Source organism: Cyprinus carpio, chromosome B1, assembly GCF_018340385.1.
Source record: "Cyprinus carpio isolate SPL01 chromosome B1, ASM1834038v1, whole genome shotgun sequence".
In the NCBI taxonomy this organism is placed as follows: Eukaryota; Metazoa; Chordata; class Actinopteri; order Cypriniformes; family Cyprinidae; genus Cyprinus; species Cyprinus carpio.
Window position 1 is genome coordinate 36,096,669 of NC_056597.1, and position 19,702 is coordinate 36,116,370.

The following is a 19,702-nucleotide window of genomic DNA, read 5'->3' on the forward strand; positions in this document are numbered from 1 at the left end:
TTCTCCATGTGTGCCTAAAGGCAACAAACATTCAAAAAGAAAAGATTTGTTGTAGCTATATGAATTCTTTTGCAACTACATTTGATTTCAGATTTATATCTGTCCTCTGATCTGTGGTATATGTTATGTTTTGACCATTTCCTATAGTAACATTTTTTAACATATATGAATTATATGCGGTAAGATGAAAGATATTAACCCGTACTGTACTTGTATAACATATAAATAACCATAGTAAAATAAATTTGTATAATGTGTTAACACTATATGATGATTTTTTTATTTGATATTATATGCAGCATCCATGCCAACAATATAATATTTTGTTTTATATATGGCACATGCATAAAAAATCTGGTAGCTTAATGTGTGTGGATGTTTAATCCCATTATGCTTTGAGCGCCCCAAGGTTGAGTCCCGACTGAGGATAACATATTTGTTATGGAATATATGTTATTGATATAAAATTGTTCCTGTTTGTAATTGGTTTCATATATGTTTTTACTTCAATGACATTTTACTTTATTTCAAACCACATTGTGTGTATTGTGGCTTAAAGGGGTCATGAACAGTGAGAAATCAAAATTCCCGTGATCTTTTGACATATAAGAGGTCAATGTATTCAAAAAACATCCCATAAGTTTCAGAACTCAAAACTTTCTCGTTAAATCTAAAAAGAGCATATATTGAAGTCAATCTGCAAAAAATGACAGCTTGTGGAATGTGTCTCTCTATTGGCGATTTTACACTGGATGGTAATGGCATGGTATGTGCAGTTCGGCTACGGACTCACTTTTTGGGGGTTTCCACTGGGCACAGTATCTCGCACCTGGTACTTTTTTCAGTACCACCTAGTAGAGGTTCCAAGAGTCGCACTATTACTAAATGTGACATGGAACACCTACCGCTCCCTGATTGGCAGGGGAGAGAATCATCACTTCCTGTGTCATTGAATCCTGGCGACATGAGATCGCTAGTGTGTGTTTCCAAAAGAATCATTAGCTAACCATGGCTGTAAGTTCCTTGAACTCTCTATATTGTAACAACAGAACTTATGGTAGACCATAGTTGCTTTTGGGAACGCAGAAAAATATTTCCTTCACTAAAATGCCACTTATGTATAAAAGGACAATTTCAATTTTGTAAACAATGACAAATATTAATGCCATAAAACCAATTTGCAAACAATAAACAAAGAAGAACCTGCCTAATAATGGTTTGAGATCGAAAAAAGAGCCATTATTTCTTTTTTTTTTTATCAAACAGGAAATGAGATGGTCAAAATGTTCAGAGACCATTAAACTTACCAATGGGTGCAGTGGTGGGAAGGACATTTATGATTTTTATGTCTCCACTAATAGCAATATTTGTTAAATTCCTGTGGAGAGAAAAAAACAGACACATTTTGTACACTTTTGTTTGTTTGTTTTAGAATTCTACAGTTATTTTGGAATTTATTTTGAGTCATTACTTTGTAAAAAGCTGCTGCTCAAAAAGATTTAATGGGCTTTCCAAACGTCCATATGAGTGATGAACCAGGTGGTCATGCCATGGTCTTTTTCAATAATTTTACACTGCCACACCCCCTGCTTTGAGAATCCACTGAAAGTCGCCTCCTCCAACTTCCCCAGCCTGCAATCTACTTCAGATTATCCTATCATTCAAAGATCTTAGTTTCATTGAGTCCTGGCCCTTCAAAGTAGCCATTATAGTGGCTGCGTGGGAATGAAGACTCCCTGTATTTTTTAAGAATCAGCACAACCTCGCTGGAGTGCTCTAGACGTACAGAAACTTGTGCCTGACCTTCCCAGGGCAGAAGAAGAGCAACAGAGTAAGTTCCATTACGATGATCCACAACCTCCCCGTACACACTCGCCTTCAAGAAGAACGCAAAAGAACAAATGTAATGCAGAAAACTAATGTCTGTTGGCAAATACATTTTTAAAACTTTTAAACCTAACCATAATATGTAATATTTTGCTAAAAAATCAACAATTGATGCAAGTGAAACACTATATTTATTTATTTTTATATAACACACCTTTAGCTCATAGTTTCCAAGAGACTCAAAACTTTCTCGTAAATCTAAAGAGGCATATATTGAAGTCAATAATCTACCAAAATGACAGCTTGTGGAATGTGTCTCTCTATTGGTGATTTTACACACTGCATGAGTACGGCATGGTCGCGGTGCAGTTGATGCGAGCTCACTTTTGGGGGTTTCCACTGGGTACAATTTTGAGTACCTGGTACTTTCAGTACCACCTTAGTAGAGGTTCCAAAGAAAGCGTACCATTACTAGATATGACATGGAAACACTACCGTTCCCTGATTGGCAGGAGAGAATCATCACTTCCTGTGTCATTGAACTTGCGACATGGGGACGCCAGGGGTGTGTTTCCCAAAAGCATCATTAGCTAACTATGGTTGTAAGTTCCCTTGAACTCTATTGGTAACAACAGAACTTTTCATAGTTGCTTGCTGAAGCATAAAAATATTTCCTTCACTAAAATGCCACTTATGTATGTCGACAATTTCAATTTATGAAAAACAATGACAAATATTAATGCCATAAAACCAATTTGCAAACAATAAACAAAGAAAGACTCAAGCCTAATAATGGTTTGACATTGAAAGAAAAGAGCCATTATTTCTTTTCTTTTTTATCAAACAGGAAATGAGATGGTCAAAATGTTCAGAGACCATTAAACTTTACCAATGGGTGCAGTGGTGGGAAGGACATTTATGATTTTATGTCTCCACTAATATAGCAATATTTGTTAAATTCCTGTGGAGAGAGAAAAAAAACAGACACATTTTGTACACTTTTTGTTTGTTTGTTTTAGAATTCTACAGAAGTTATTTTTGGAATTTATTTTAGGAGTCATTACTTTGTAAAGCTGCTGCTCCAAAAAGATTTAATGGGCTTTCCAAAGCGTCCATATGAGTGATGAACCAAGGTGAGGGTCACAGGGAAAGTTCCTTTGGTCTCTCACACTGCCACACCGTCCCTGTTTTTTTATATCCTTCTCACAGCGGCAGTCGCCTTTCCTCAACTTCCATCTGCACCCCCCACTTCAGATTACATTCTACTACTTCAAAGTCTTGGTTCATTGGGTCCTGGCCCTTCAAAGTAGCCATTACCAGTGGCTGGTGGGAATGAAGACTCCCTGTATTTTTAAGAATCTGCACAACCTCAGCTGGAGTGCTCTAGACGTACAGAAACTTGTTGCCTGACCTTCCCAGGGCAGAAGAAGGCAACAGAGTAGAGTTCCATTACGATGATCCACAACCTCCCCATGCACACTCGCCTTCAAGAAGAGCGCTTAAAAGAACAAATGTAATGCAGAAAACTAATGTCTGTTGGCGATACATTTTGAAACTTTTAAACCTAACCATAATATGTAATATTTTGCTAAAAATCCAACAATTGATGCAAGTGAAACACTATATTTATTTATTTTTTTATTTTTTAAAATTAATATATTATAATATAACACACCTTTAGCTCTGCATTGAAAGTTTTGCTTTGAAAAATCTCACTCATATCTTTTCAGGTTCTTGTTGTGGTCTCTGGCTGTGAAATAATAACAGAAGTCTTTTCTCCCACTTTGTAACTCTCTTTGGAGTCCACAATAGAGAAAGTTGAGTGGACTGGACTTGTGTGCCTTGACTCAGATGCGTGATTTCTGATCTGGAATAGGCCAGTCAATAGCCTGTAGTCTTCCCTAACTCCTCATCACTGACTCCTATGTCAAATGCGGTTATTATGGATGAACTGCTGGCTCTGAGAACCAATAGCCCTGTGGGCTTGAAATAGTTTGATGTGGATCCCATCAGTCAGTGCCCATAGAGCCTGAGAGAGGACTACAGGATATTCATGCACACACCAAATACATTTATTACTTATGTGCAAAATGTATCTAATGTCTACTGTAGTTACACATACTTTCTGGATAATACTAGAAACACGTTATAGATCTCATAGGCGTTCTGGGACGATTAATCAATCGTAGAACGCGCCAAACGTGCTGTGAATGGGCTGTGTTCCAAAAACAACAAGTAAAAAGTTTCCTTTTACACAAAAAATCAAAAACAAACACAAACAAGGGCTGTTCTGGTCAAACGTCTTTTTAGGCAAACGCTAAAAGTTAAATAATAAAATTATGTGGACTGATGGCGCACCAAAGAAAAATGAAGAATGGAAAAGTACATTGCTGGAAAAGAAAGTATAAAATATCACAGGTAAGACAAATAGATGAATCCTACCCATATACAAAACTGTCAACTGTTAAACTGTTTGGTCAGGCAACAAGAAAATTTACTTTAGGAAAATTATTATTTTAGTTGTTGCACTTAAGGCTGGTAAAGCATGTGCAGCTCAAAAAAAAAAAAAAGTGTAATATAATTTAGCCACATTGGGAGATACAAGCAAGTGACAATCAAATGCACAATCAAACACATGACTTCACTTTAGGGTACGTGCATGTTTTTGCAAGTTTTCGCTTTCATATTTTTACTTTTCGATTTGTAGACATAGCTACCATAACCACTGGTTTATGGGTTTTCGTAATGTTTACTTATTATGAAAAGTTATACTTATGTATGCTGCCGCTATGGTGAACACTTTAGAAGCTAAATGTTAGCATTTAAAAGGCCCCGTTTTTAATGATTAAAAGTATCCAACTACAGATATTAACTTAAATAGTGAATTTCCTATGGTAAAACATACCACACTGAGATGCTATATGAATCTTGCAAATGGCTTTCTTCCTAATACGTGCTAAAGTAATCAATCCCACAGAGAGCGGGTTTAAAGGAAAGGAAATGCTACAAAATGGCTTGCTCTGAAAAGAGCGGTTTTTGAACATGGTAAAAATATGTTTTTTTATACTACCATTGGAAATTGTACACAACTATGTGACAGACTTTTCTCAAGAATCATATCAACTTGTGGGAAATGGGCATCCGATGACCCCTTTAAAGATCCCGAATGACCCCTGGACATACTGTAAGACATCCGGGGAGAGGCGTTGTGTAGAGCATCGGTGACCCTACAAACGTTGCGCACAGGGGGGCATTCAGGGGGGAGTCATTTAGGGAAATTCTGCAGGTCATTTAGGATGACAGAGGTCACAGAAGGTTACAGGAGGTCCGTTTAGTAGGACGTTCTTTTTTGTTAGCTGGGACCTAGGCATTACCGTAAGCTCGAAGTGAGGAATAGTCCCTAGTCTTCACGGGGACCAACGTTTTGTTTGCAGGAGCACAAAGAAAGCAAAGTTTCCTTTAGCAAAGAAATCCCAGTCAGACATTTTTTCTTTACAAAATCCTAATTTTTCAAATCAGTGTTTTGTTTTGCTCTCTCTTCTGTGTGCTTCGTGCTTCGTCATCTTTCAAACCGCTTACGAGCTACAACACAAACAAAACAACACCGCCGTCCTACATCATCCACCTGGGAGCGGCGCTTCTACTGTGAACGCGGCATTACCTAATAGTTAGCCGAATCTAGAGATTTACTGTTTGTAAAACTGTAAATATAGATATTTTTTCTTATAAAAACACATTTGATTCACTACAGGAGGCCTTTGTTTACCGCCCAGAGACAATCTGAGGCACGCTTTGGATGGATGCATTTATTGGACTTCTTTGGACTATTGAAAAAATAAGAGGCGCAAGTCACTACCATTATAAATCTTGGAAGAGCCAGACGCGTTTTAAACATAACTCCTATTTAAAGGATTTGTCTGAAAGAAGAAGTCATATACACCTATAGATGCCTTGAGAGTGAGAAGAAATCATGGGGTAATTTCTTTTCATTTTTGGGTGAACTATCCCGGTGGTTGTAGTCTCTGTATTGTTTCTTGGCGCTCATAAAAACCACATTTACCCCTGTCTTATGTGATCCCCTTTTAAACCCACGGTACTAAATTCCTCATGCCTTGTAGGGGTTGTCTTGTCAATATGCATGCAACCTAGTTGTAGTAGTTATGCCAGAGCGGTGTCCAGCTTACTTTCAGTTTCGATTCTCTATGCCTGCCTTCTGTAAGTGGTAAATGTGCGTGCATGAATGTAAAGTTTTTAATTTATCTTTATTTATCTGTCATATTGTGATAATGCTTTGCCACTGCATGCTCTAATTGTTGTTATCTGTTCCATATTGTAGTTCAGTTCATGTGGAGATGTGATGCTATATATTATTTGCGTGCACATGTTTAATGCCATTCCTCCATGTTGGTATTTAATATTAACCAGCATTAAAAAGATGCTTACTAAGGTAGATGTTTATGTTTACTTGTATACATACTGATATATCTTATTTGTTTATTTATTTTCCCACCCACCTCTGTTCCTGTAATGAATGTACAATGCTTGATAATGTAAAGTGGACACATCTCTGAAGATAAACAATTGAACAATCATCTGTCTCCTGTCACACTTCTTGCTGGAGTTCCGTAGTGCACTAGCATTTTCCCCCCTAACTTTCAGAAAAACAGATTCCTTTACAACTAATGTTTTAATGTCTAACAAGAAAAATGTTTAGGCAAAGTACTTAGGTCAGAATCATTGAGTTATTCTTTGTGCTCCGTCTGTTTGGCACACAGACGAATCCTTGTGATTTTCTAATATTTAGCCTACAAATAAAGACCCAACAGTGCAATGGAATTAAGAGCTGAGAAAAACAAACAAACAAATCAAAATATCTCAAAATGTTTCAAAACAACTGACCCTAACCTTAACTTCATTGATTCCTGATAAAACCTATTTTACTTTAAAACCACAATTACAGCAGTTACACAAATTCTGTACACATTCAAATTCCTGCATTTAGTTTGCTAATGATGCTATTAATTCAGATTTATAAATTAAATTAAATTGGAATTTAAAAATACATTTCTAGTTCAAATTGAGTTGAATGCTACTTTCTTCTTAATCTTGTAAGGCAGAAATGAAGCTCTAATTAATTTTTATCCTCTTATTTTAGGCAGAAATAAAAAGCTTATTTATTTTGATCATTTTTTAACATCTGCTTTAAAATGTCTGCTACAAACTTACCAAACAGAACAATGTCCAAAGTAAACAAGCTTGTAGTAATGCATATGGTCTTAACCTGCAGAACTGATAATACATGGAAATGGTCAACTTCGAAATCCTTCAAAACATTAAACATTTTTGTAGCCCGTAAATATTTGTCCATAAACTCATAGACTTACCTTGTGCATTTGATTTCTTTTCTTAGAATGGCGTGAACATGTCTGTTGCTCTCCTATTTTACGTCAGCTTGTGGTGAGGAACATGTCCGTACAGCTCTGAAAATGAGGCTGGCCCACATAAAATGCAGTTGACGAACACGGCTGTTCTCAGTAAGAGCCTTTAGCTTGGCTGTTGGTTTCATTTCTATTTAGGATGAATGTAGATTACTTCAGAGAGTCTTGCTCACGAGAAGCTTAAATTTCTGCAGTTGTCTGTTAAAAAAAAAAGCAAGGAACACTATAACAGGATATCTCAACATATTTACTCCTGCTTTTATTACCAAGAGAAAATTTCTCATTGAACTATGACAAAAGATGTATATGGGATTTAGCGCCAGGAAAGATCTATCTTGTGAACTTATCCACAGACTGTCAATAGCTAAGTTTCCTTCAACCAGTTGTCTGCCCATTTTTGAAAAAATCGCATAAAAAGCGCATGGAAGCACTACTTCAAGAATACGCAATAAAGTCTTAAAACTGTGCAAATAAAAAACATTATTCCACAACTATTCAGCCTAAACTTTATATCTTACCAAGAGAAATAATTACATCTGTGCACCGAGAGACACATGCACCAAATAATGTATAGTGCGAATGTAAGTCCATGTTACTTTCCGCTCCATGAACAGGATACCTGACTACAATGTTGACCAAATTCTCTGCTTTATAGCATTCTAAGGTTTGTTTTGGGTTAGTCGTTCTTGAAATGCCTTCGTCCAGTCTGTCATCAACCTATTTCTGTATGCATACTGTCCTTATATTGGCTGCGTGCTCCGCTTTCAGGAAGACCAGGCCAAAAAATCCCAACCTTCATAATGTACTGACCACGGCCATTGCATGCCGTCATCACTCTCTGAGACAGTACTTATTGCCTAAAACGACATTATTATCACACACACTAAGCCTAGTTTGATAAACCGTGTGCTGTTATACTGACTGGAAAAAACTTGCTTGTGCAGTAAACGACATATGGTATCTTCGCAGTTGTTTTGTGTAGAAGTTAAATTCGCATCCTTGGATGTATACAAGCTAACGGAAGTGTACCGTGTCAAAAGACTACTTTTTTTTCTCCTTTCGTGTGCACTCATGAAACAGCGCACTACTATGACTTACCCTGCACATTACCGACATCCGCTGTTCACCAGCATCTCTCACAGGTACTTAGTTTTTGGTACGGTGTTTTCAAGGATTCAGAATTATACATGCCTGATGGATAATATATTCTATATATATCCATACATAATATATGTTCTGCGTATAGATATCTACACTTGGCTTGCATTGCTGAACTGCCCGTTTTTCTAAGAAACAGGAAGGCACTCCACCATCTTGAGCATAACTGAAAGCTCAGATTTACCCATTTCTGTGAATATGTGTTAGTCTGCAGTCCTTAAATACATACCTGTAAGCAAAATGTACTTTATAGAGTTATTACAAGATTGACACTAATTTATTTATGTACTGAAGCCCTGTTCTCCCTATTTCTTTCCTAACAAGACTGTGTGCATGAGTTATGTGTCTCTTCATTCTTTTGGTGACCAAACCTTCTGGCATGTTATTCCGCCAAACCTGTTCATGATATATTAATGTCCACATTTTGTGATAATCTTTAAATTGGTCGCTTACTTTGGATTAATATGCAGTGTGTTGGGTCACAACCCAGGGAAAAGAGAAATACACTTCATTTGTACTAATATTGATGTATTTCTTATATTTTTTAATTGTACATGCATTTAGTGCACATTAAATGTGTTACATTGGAAATACTTAAGCATGTGTAAATATTATTTTCTAAATGGTACTAGCTTTAGGTCGATGTTTTTCAAGTTCATGAATTCTACTCCATGAATTATGATATCTTATATATATAGATATAATATAGAGATATATAGTATATATCTATAATATTCACATATATTGTCATTAGCTGAATAAACCGTACACTAAAGACCATGGAACACCAGAAATCTCAGATACCTGTTGACTCGATTTTATCATGTCTGTGAAGATTAATGATAAACTTTTCTTTAAATACATACCTTAATCATAATGTCCTTTATAGGAAAAGCAAAAAAAAAGAAAAAATAAAAACCTTTGCTTGTCCTTGAGTGTCAATGTTCGACTTTCTTTTTTATATTCAAGCACTGCTCTAGACTCGAAGAAGTCTGTTCCTCTGCTCATTCTCCACGTCCTCTGAGAAACCAAACCTGTCCTGTCTATCCCCCGTTGGTCCCATCTTCACGTTCATGATAATATAACGAACATCATTATTTCACAATCTTGTTTTGGGCTTACTTTGTTTAATATATGCAGTGTGTTGGGTCACAACCCAGGTAAAAAAGAGAAATACACTTCAGTTTTACTAATATTGATGTATTTATTATATTTTAATTGCTTACATGTCTTTAAGGAGTGCACATTAAATTAGTTATTTTGGAACAACAAGCATGTTCACTGCTCTTTAAAGGGTTACTCCTCCACGCGGCAAAATAGAAAATGTTGTCATTAACCACTTACCCCATGTCATTCCAAACCCGTAAAAAGCTTTGTTCGTCTTCAGAACACAATTTAAAGATATTTTGGATGAAAACAGGGAGGCTTGAGACTGTCCCAATAGACTGCCAAGTAAATAACAGTGTCAAGGTCAAAAAAAGTATGAAAAGCATCGTCAGAATAGTTCATCTGCCATCAGTGATTCAACCATAACGGTTATGAAGAGACAAAAAAATACTTTTGTACACAAAGAAAACAAAAATAACGACTTTATTCAACAATTCCTTTCCTCTGTGTCTCTCCAAATCAGCATAGTGTCATTTTGGCAAATCTGACTAGTATGCAGGTGGCACACGTATCTTCTGTGTCAGCCTTGCTGCGCCGATGCATTGTTTTCTTTCAAACCAAAGCGTAAATACACGTAAAAACATATCCTCGTGGCGCGGCTGACACAGAAGAGCGTAAGCCGGCGCTGCGTACTAGCCAGTAAAATTTACAATTAACAGTAACTTTTTTTTGTTTTTTTGTGCATTATTCACTGTGAATTTTCAGGACATTTGTGCGTATATGGCCTTATAGGTAACATATATGACAATATATACTAATAGTGGGCAATATTTGTCATATATATAAACAAAAAATTATGGGATACAGTATATCACTTTTGCTGCATTATGTAACAGCCACTAGAGCATTCACGGTAGTTTTGTGGCAGATTGCCAACTGCGCATAATGCTTAGCATGTGTCTGTATGAGATGGAAAGGAGAAGAGATAACTCACTCTACCGACATCTGTTTATCTTTATTTTATTTTTTTCTGTCTGTGACCTGAGTTGGATGCTTATGTACATTTTTCCTCACTCGTTCCCCCCCATGTATGTGGTTCAATTGTTTTGGCGGCTTTATGAGCATTTTATATCTCTGGGAATATTCCATCTTCTCGTCTCCTGTGGCATGTATAAGACTACACAGGTTTCCTATCTGGGCTGCTGAACATTTCAACTCAGTGTTCATCATGTTTAATCACTACAGGACATCTGACCCAGCATCATATTCTCAGAAAGACTCTCGGGAGCTTCATGAGCCCAAACGACTGCCTACCATCGGGAAGCTCACAGGTCCCGAAAATGGCAAGCAAAATTTCATAAAGACATTTCTTTATTACCAAACTGATATCTGAACTATAAAATACAATCGCACCTGAAAAATCTTTTAAAACTACATTCTGGACACAAAAAAAAACAGTATATTTTCTAAACAATATTATACTGGATTGGGCGTCCCTCTATGACACTCGCGTGTAAGCGGAGTGATACGATTACAAACTGTGGAAACAGCTTTGGGAGATCATGAATATCACTCTAATATAACCCCCTTTATCAGCCAGTCAGGTTCAGGACCAGAACCACGTAAACGGTTTGTATATCTGCTATTTTCAACTGTTAGGTAGGGATTGAAAACTGAATCATTGCTGCAGTCCAGTGGTGAATATTTTACTATAAAAAGCTGTGTATTTAAAAAAATAAAATAATTTAAAAAAAAGAAATCATAAGAATCACACTATTGGGATTATTTGTTTGTTTAAGTTCATTATTTGCAAGCATGTCCACTTTTAATTCTATTAAAAAAAAATTTTTTGTGAATCGTTGTTTGTCTCCTGCAATCTTTAACAACCAACTGCTGGTGAACCTTGTTTGCACTTCTTCTATGTTTAACGACGGACATTTCTTCATTGATGAGAATGTGATTTACAGCACTGGGACTGCTGGATGCAGGCCGGCCTTGATGTCACATGGGTTCATAACACATATCACGTGAGATATACTCATAGAGGCACAGACATAAATATATGATAGAAGATAGATAGACTAGTCGATAATAGATAGATAGTATAGATAGATAGACATCATGATAATAGATATGATAATATATAGATGGTATCTGAGTGGTACTATGAGGTTCGTGTTCTTGAGTCCTGAGAGAGAGACTAAGCGCATCCCAGGGTTAGTGCTAGGAGGTTGTGCATCTTGTAATGTTTAATGTAGTTTCACATAGGCCTCTAATAGTCCAACTACACCAAAAGAGGAACAAAAACTTAGTGTAAACAGAGCAACGTTTGTGAGATCTTAAAAAGACTCCCAACAAAACTCAGTAAATTACCTCCAAGTATTCAAAAAAAAAGATCCCACAATTGCATTTTGTTCCTATGTGGAAGGCAACTCAGTATCTGTGGACAATCCTGTCCTGGAGAAATGAAAAGCTCCACTCCATGTGAAAGTTTGCTATGAAAAATGTGAAAAAACGTGCAGTCTTGATCTTTGCTAATTTTGTCTCATCTTTTTTTCTTTCTTTCCCCTCTGGTTTCACTTAAGTAAATGATGCACTGGCAGATGCTGGTTCATTTGACCCTATTTACTTATAGCAAAATTCAGTTCCCTTTTGAATTTGGGATTGGAAACAAAGCTGTTATTTAAGCAAGTCCCTGAGAGTAAATGTTGTATGTGATAAGAGGAAGATAAAGTTTTTCGTCTTCAAGAGAAGCCACCCATCTAATGATTTTGGAAACTTCTGTTCTTACTGTATCGCTTCATCCCTGAAAAACGGTAAGAGAATTTCGGTAAGAGAATTTCTCTGTTGAGAAGCACCCGGCTGCAGCCTGCAGTGTCACTCCGCCCCTTATCTACTCTGATTGGTTCGATCGTCTAAAAAGGATGTGCAGTTTTACAAAGCCTTGATTATAATGCACAGAAGAAAAAAATCAAAAAGTACCGGTAACTCGCCCCATGTCCCTGAAACAATTGGATTGTTTTGTTTGACTGACACTGGTCTGTTAGGCGAACAGAATGAACAACCCACTCCAGTTTATAAAAGAAGTGGTTTATTAGCCACAGGGAGTGGGAGAGCAGGTCTTTCAGATAGAAAGAATGAATTATGAAGTAAATATTGTAGTACATGTGATTATTTCATATCATCATAGTAAGTAGACAGTTCTTGTTTTAAATGTATATAACATGACAATACAATTATGGTTAAGTATAATTTATCTCGGCAACAGTGGCTAATGCTGTCTGCTGTGTGCCATGTAAAAAATGTTTTATGAAACTGTAATATTTCTTCATCATTACTACATTTGCAAGTCATAGCCTTTTTCCTCCCTTATTATTTCAGGAAATAATGCTGCTCCTCATGGTCCTTTTTTAAAGTGAGAAATTGAGAAACTTTTCATGTTCTACCTCTCCAGTGTCCGAACCTCATATTTGTGAACCGATTTATTGAGAGCCGATTCTTTTCATTCGCGGCTGGAATGCTTAACGTGGTTTAAGTGCCTTAACACGTTGGTTTTTTTTTTTTTTCTGAAGGTGTTTTTTTTTAAAGACCCAAACGTAGGTAAACACATTAATAATAAAGACGTCTATTCAAGACAAGCAGATAGGCGTCCGAATTGAACGCAATGCATGTAATTACTGTTTTATAGCATTTATCCTCCTGGAGAAACCATAAGCCTAAAAGGAAAACGCTTAACGTGGCGCGTAAATGCATTAAATCTGCGTGTGAGTTTTAAAAAGAACAAACTCAGTAAACATTTACTTTAACTTATCCAAAGACTTGGAACTTTCTAATCGTACAGGCAATAAGGTTATAGGAGGAGAAAATGCTTAACGATCGTATTCTGGACTCATATCTGCTTGTCTGTCAATAGAATGCGTGTTGGCTAATAATGTGGTTATAACGAGTTTGGCCCTTTTAAAAACACCGTTTGAATGCCATAAAGCCAATGAACCTTCAAGTTAAATGGCTTAAGAATGTCCCAATGATTCATTGTTTGAATTTGCCTGTTCCAGAAGATTAACACTTGCATGCAGCTACATCGTCGTGATTCAATAAAAGAGGATACACAGTGCGGGTCAAGTTAACAATAGACAACTGTGCTTATACTGAAGGCTTGAAAACGCACAGTATTTGTTAGCTTTTAAAGACAACATACTCCATCCTACCCAACGACACACACATTTCCTAGCAGGTATGTCTATGGTCAAAGACTGATTATCGCCAGCGAACCGCAATTCAGAGGCAGGTATGGGGCGGGGCGACACGGCAGTCCCGCCCCAGTGCAAGTATGCCGCGGGGCGGCAGTATGGGCAACTTTAAAACATTTTTTTCAATGTTTTCCAAAGGACTACGCTAACAACTGCCGTAAACTCATGCACAATACTAGTGGTGGGAGTATATGATGGTATTGAAATTAGTAGTATGATACAAAATAATGTAGTTATGGCATGTATGGTTTTTGGTTGTGGACCCATACACAAGCGTTCGATACAAGTTTATCGTTTACATACGCGATAGTGTGTCATATGTCCTGTTAGTTCAGGGGTGGTGGCTTGATAGATGTTTAATACGTGTATTAAATATAACATGTATATATACTGAACCTACAACACACAGCAAAAAGATCCAGAGTGAAATCCAACTCTGGTGGGAGTGGACATGTTAAGACCACTCCTCCCAAAATAGTGTGAACGTTTTTTAAAAATCGGATTGGTTAATGAACACTGAAGGCGGAGAGTTAAAGTTAATTAGATAATTAAGGGATGAACTGCGTGAATATTGACCATTTCTTGAACGAGAACCTGATGTTAACAAGCAGATATCACACAAAGACGAAAAAATCACTATTTTTTAATGGCACCATTATAGTGGCCAATGTTTGCTTTAGTTGGGCTCTTGACCCTTATATAATATTGGTTTTCTGTTGTAACTGATTTAGTCAACTGAAGTATTGGTTTTCCTGAATCACGGATGCTTTCATTGTTGATTATTGCGGCCCGTAATGATTCCTCAGCATAGGATTTACCCATAGCATTTTAAATACAATCTGTGGAATTTCTTAAAAGGTTGTTTGGTTTCAAAAATCTTTCAAAGGAGTCTTTTCATTTAGACATGCAAACATCAAGAATCAATCCTGTGAAACGCTCAACGACGGTGACAATCAAAAGCATGTTGCAGAGAGACTTGTGTTGCAGTGCATTCTGGGTGCCACAAATCAAAATTCATCCATGGCTCCCATGATGCACATGTGGCATGAATAAATTATTACCTGAATTGTCTTAGGAATTTCCCTTTATGTTTTTGGTTTTGTAATAAGTTTGATTCAGGTCAAGAATTATTATGTAAAAAACATAACTAATATCCATAATTATGTTTTTTGCTCGTCTCTCTAGTTGACAACGGATTTCTAACAACCAAATAAAATTTAATTTTAAAAAACATAAGATTCAAGAGCCAACACTAAAGCAAAACACCTGACACATAAATAATGGTGGACCTAAAAAGTTAGTTATTTTGTCTGTTGTTGATTCTGCTCGTTAAAATGCAGGTCTCGGCAATAATGGTCAATCATCACGTCAGTTAATCACTTACTTAATCTCATTAACTTTAACTTCCGCTTCATTGTTAATTTCACACCTCCTATTTTAACACTTTCACACTCTTGAGTGATGTCCTAACCTGTAATCCCAGCCAGGAGTTGATTTGTGGCTGTGTATTTGGGCTTGGGGGGGGGTGTCAAAACGCTGGTAAAATTTTTCGTAGGTCTAAGCGGAATGTTCAGTTACTATTACTGGGTCGGGGGGTGCGGGCGTGCAGAGCAGGCTGTGTAGTAACATATTTGTGTTACATTTACATGTACATTTAGGCAGTTGGCAGACCGCTCTTAATCCAAAGCGATCGTTAAACACATAACATATAGTAGATGGGTTTGTCCATGCACACCACCACACCTACATACAATGCTATATATATATGTGAAGATCTAAATCAAGTTACTACATTAACTCTACAATAACCATGACCTCGACACGTGCAGCCCTTTAGAGACAAGATCATGGCATCTGTATGTAATACCTATTGCAGTGTGATCACTTTTCAAAAACTCAACGAGTAATGCCGAGCTAGTGTCTTAATACAGCCGATGAGGGAGTAAAGTAAAACCATTTATTTTTATCTTCTGTGTCGGTCATTAAATCAAAAAACCCTTTGTATTGTTATGGGATGTTGATGGGGAACGCAACACATATATATTCGCTGTTAATTTATATTGAACAAGTTTATCCTTTTTCTGAATGTCGACTTCCGCATTCCCACGTCCATGCTCAATAAGGCGTCAATAATTCGCTACACCAATAAGCTGTAAAACTGCGTCACTGTCCTCATGCCTTACAACAATAAACGATCATATGAATCATAAACCACTACCGGTGCTGAGGTGGGCGGGGCCGACCCGTCTCCGACCCCTAACGGTGATCCGCCTACTCTCCCCCTCATGCCAGAACTGCACTCTGGGCTTACTTGCGCTGCGACCCCTCTCTCACGCAACCACCTTCAATTTAGAATTCAGTGTAAGAAGATGTGTGCCACGGTCTTAACCAGAAGCAGTAACGGTTAAAAAGCACCAGGCCCAGAGTGTGGTACATAAGTATCTCTGAAATCCGGTCGTCTGACCCACTGGCCCCCCATCTTCACACAGAATCTTCAAAAACAGATTATACTGGAGCTGGCGTGCTGAAGTCCCTTCATGCTTAAACGGTCCAATCATCATCCCCATGCCCAGAAAAAAAAATCCAACATTACAGTGTACTAAACGGACTGACGGAGGCCTCGTGGCTCAACGTGGCTGTCGGTGTCATGAAGTCCACGTTGAAAAACTGGTGCTGGGCCCCATCCTGAAGCGCATTCTGATCCTCGTTGTTCAGTTTGCCTAAGAGCGAAACAAGTTGTGAGGGCCATGAATGCCTAATGAAGCTTTAAGCTTTCATAGCCAAGTGGTTCACAAAGGTTTAATTTCTGGAAACGTTCTTTGCTGACTATACCACCTGGAGGCCAAGAGTGCTAAACAATCAGATATTATGAACAGACAAGTAAATGACTTGCTTGGCTGCCAAGTATAGCAGCACTGCAGATCGAGGCGGGATCTGCACGTGTCGTCGCGACCGCCCATTACCTACTCTGATTGTATGTCGAGGCTCGTCTCGGTCATAAGACATACATGATAGTGTAATGTGTTGGCAGGAGATTTGGTGTACGGAAACGGGAGTTTGTTGGTTAAAAAGGCTAAAAATGCTCGTGCAGTTTACAAAAAGCCCTTTCATTATAAATGCACACAGGTGATCATTATAGTTGTGTTAACGGCTCGTGTCGTCACCTAGGCGGTCCATGAATTATATGAATCACGGAGCATGTTAGCCTGCTTCAAAGCATTTAATAGTCTGCGCCAATTCGAATGTCATGATGAATTCATATCCTATGGCACAGTTCTAAAACATTACTCGTGAAAGTTACGTGGCCCTTTATGCATAAACACCCGTGTTTTAAAAAGACCGAAACTTCATAAAACAAAGTTATTATAGCAACAGCAATTCACTTCACAGACAAGCAGCTATGAGGCCCCGAATTATCGAACGCACAACAAAGGAAATTATTGATTACATTTTAAGCATGATCTTCCTCCCATTACCGGCTTAGCTGTAAAATTACAATGCCTTTATGGAAAAATGTTGGTACTGCAGTTTCGTCTTTTTTACAACACGTTGCGCATATATGCATTGCTGGAACCACCGTTAAAGCGTTTTCCTTTTTAGGCTATGGTTTTCTAAAATGGGGAGGAAAATGCTTAACACGTAATTAATTGCATTGTGCAGTCTGATTCTGGCCGTCATCTGACTTGTCTGTGAAGAGACTACTTTATTTATGTCATGTGTTTTACTTGAGTTTGGCCGTTAAAAAAAAAATAAAAAAAGTGTTTAATGCATAAGCCAGCGTTTACAAGCATTCCCATCTGAAGGAAAAGAATTGGCTCAATAATGTACACACCAAAAGTGGTAGCCGGAGAAGATACGCCTTTAGCATATAATATTAATATCACTAGATTATACTTTATAACGTTTCTATCTCATTATTTGAACAGCAGTGGCTGTGAGACAACTGCACTCAAATAAGAGCAGGATGCTCATTGAAAATGGCTTGTTTCGTTAGTACTGGATGCGAAATAAATCTACCTGGTAATGTGCTGCACTTATCATAATCCACACTGGCCGATAGAAAATAAAAGGGTTCTCGTGGTTTCCGTTCATCTTTAAAAAATTATGAGTAACAGCAATATGTTTCCCTGAAATAAAACGGGATGAAACGTCTATGCGTTTGCACATGGTATTAAAGAAAAGTTAAAAACCAGTTGCTATAAAAATTTTACAAATGGCACAACGCAGCAGACACATAAGGCCTGCTTGCAGTATGTTTAGCTACATAGACAATAAAATTAAATCATTGGTCCTTGGCGTCATGCTAATGTGTGGGTAGGAATATTTCAACAATCTTTTCTCAATCCTCTGATGATATGAAATAGCTCACTCGCAAATGCTTACTAAAAAATATTCTGAGGTGCATTATTGCAGAGACATTTTCTATAGTTGTGATTCTCTCTCTACAGGGGTGTGCTCAGAATAAACCCAATTTTCAGGATCAACGTGTAGTTGGTTGTTTCATCGGCGTGTGCGGAGAACGGACACGGATCCGCTCCGTAAGATACGGATCACCGCACGAGACAGCCAAATCACTCCCGATCACATAATTGGTGTAAGCAAAGTAAGGTTCCAGAAAATTAACCATTTTGTAAACCGCTGTTTGACTTACGCATCATCAGCCTGGTCATTACTGCTTGACTACACTTTTCTCCGATTTAAAAAAACCCATTTGTATCAAGCTAAATGGTTTAAAACGATATGATTTCTTGCTACATATGTAACTTAATGTTACATACGGTTTGGGCATGGATTGTACTCAAATGAACAAGTGGTGCAACACACACTGAAACAAATGAAAACCAGACCGGTTACAACTGAATATGAACAGCGTTTCATGCGCCAGTCAAAATTAATAATTTATCATATGTTCCTCAACATTTGGGGTCTCATATTAAGTCATGCTGCAGGGGCAGTTGTGATGGGTGAGTGTTTAACTATGGTGTATTACCAGCATGCACTTGCAACATGAAGTCATTTTTGTTGATGTGTCACCATTGTTCAAGTGCATGATGCTATTTCTTCTGGTCTCTGTGTGTCTAAATAGTCACGAATAAAAATGTTTGTATGCATTACAATCAGTTGCAGTTACAATTAATCTTATATCTAATATTAGCATATATTTGGTGTGTTGATAGTGTCCTTGTGTATATTAAGATCACTCGCTAAACAGATGAAATGACAAGCTACATGACACTGTAGTGTTCTATGTTTAATAACGCGTTTTTTTAAGGGTTAATTTTATATTAGATCAATTGGGAATATCTTTAAAATGTACTTTATTGTTTTCTGTAAATAAAATCACTTTATTTAAATTGAGATATTTTACATAAATTTTAGAGTTGTTGTTTTGACCAGCCATAGCTGAGATGCATGTGCTTGTTTTTTGTAATGCTTTTTATGAGTATTATTATTGTTCTACAGTGAACCTGCATTTGTTCAGAAGTACATTAAGCATTAATCGGATCCACAAACAACAAACTGTATAGGTGCGTCCCGAGAGAATCTTTTCATCTGTTTTGGGGTCAGTGTTCTGAGAAATTTGGGTACGTAACAACTTGGATAAGTCGGTTGCCCTTGTGGCCAGTAAGGGTTTCCCATTTCCTTTATGGACCCATTCACTTGAACTTTCCCGAGGCAGCACAGACCTATGACAGTACCATGGTCGATTTCATTACCATTGATGAATCAGGTCCCGGGTGACTGTGTTCACTAGATGTAGTGACAGGAAGTCATCTGCCAGAACAAACAGTCTACAAGATGGACTCCGGAGTACAATGTCCTCTGAACATCTCCTGCATCACATAAAAACGATGTTCCAAACTGCACAGCATGTGCCAAATCACTTTGATAAATATTCTAGAAAAACACAGACCAAAATCA

At 37.5% G+C, this 19,702-nt stretch overlaps 1 pseudogene; it reads right to left on the minus strand.

Annotated features, from left to right (window-relative positions):
- Positions 1-1,287: 1,287 nt before the first annotated feature.
- LOC122135813 overlaps positions 1,288-19,702 on the minus strand; it is a 30,741-nt pseudogene continuing 12,326 nt past the window's right edge.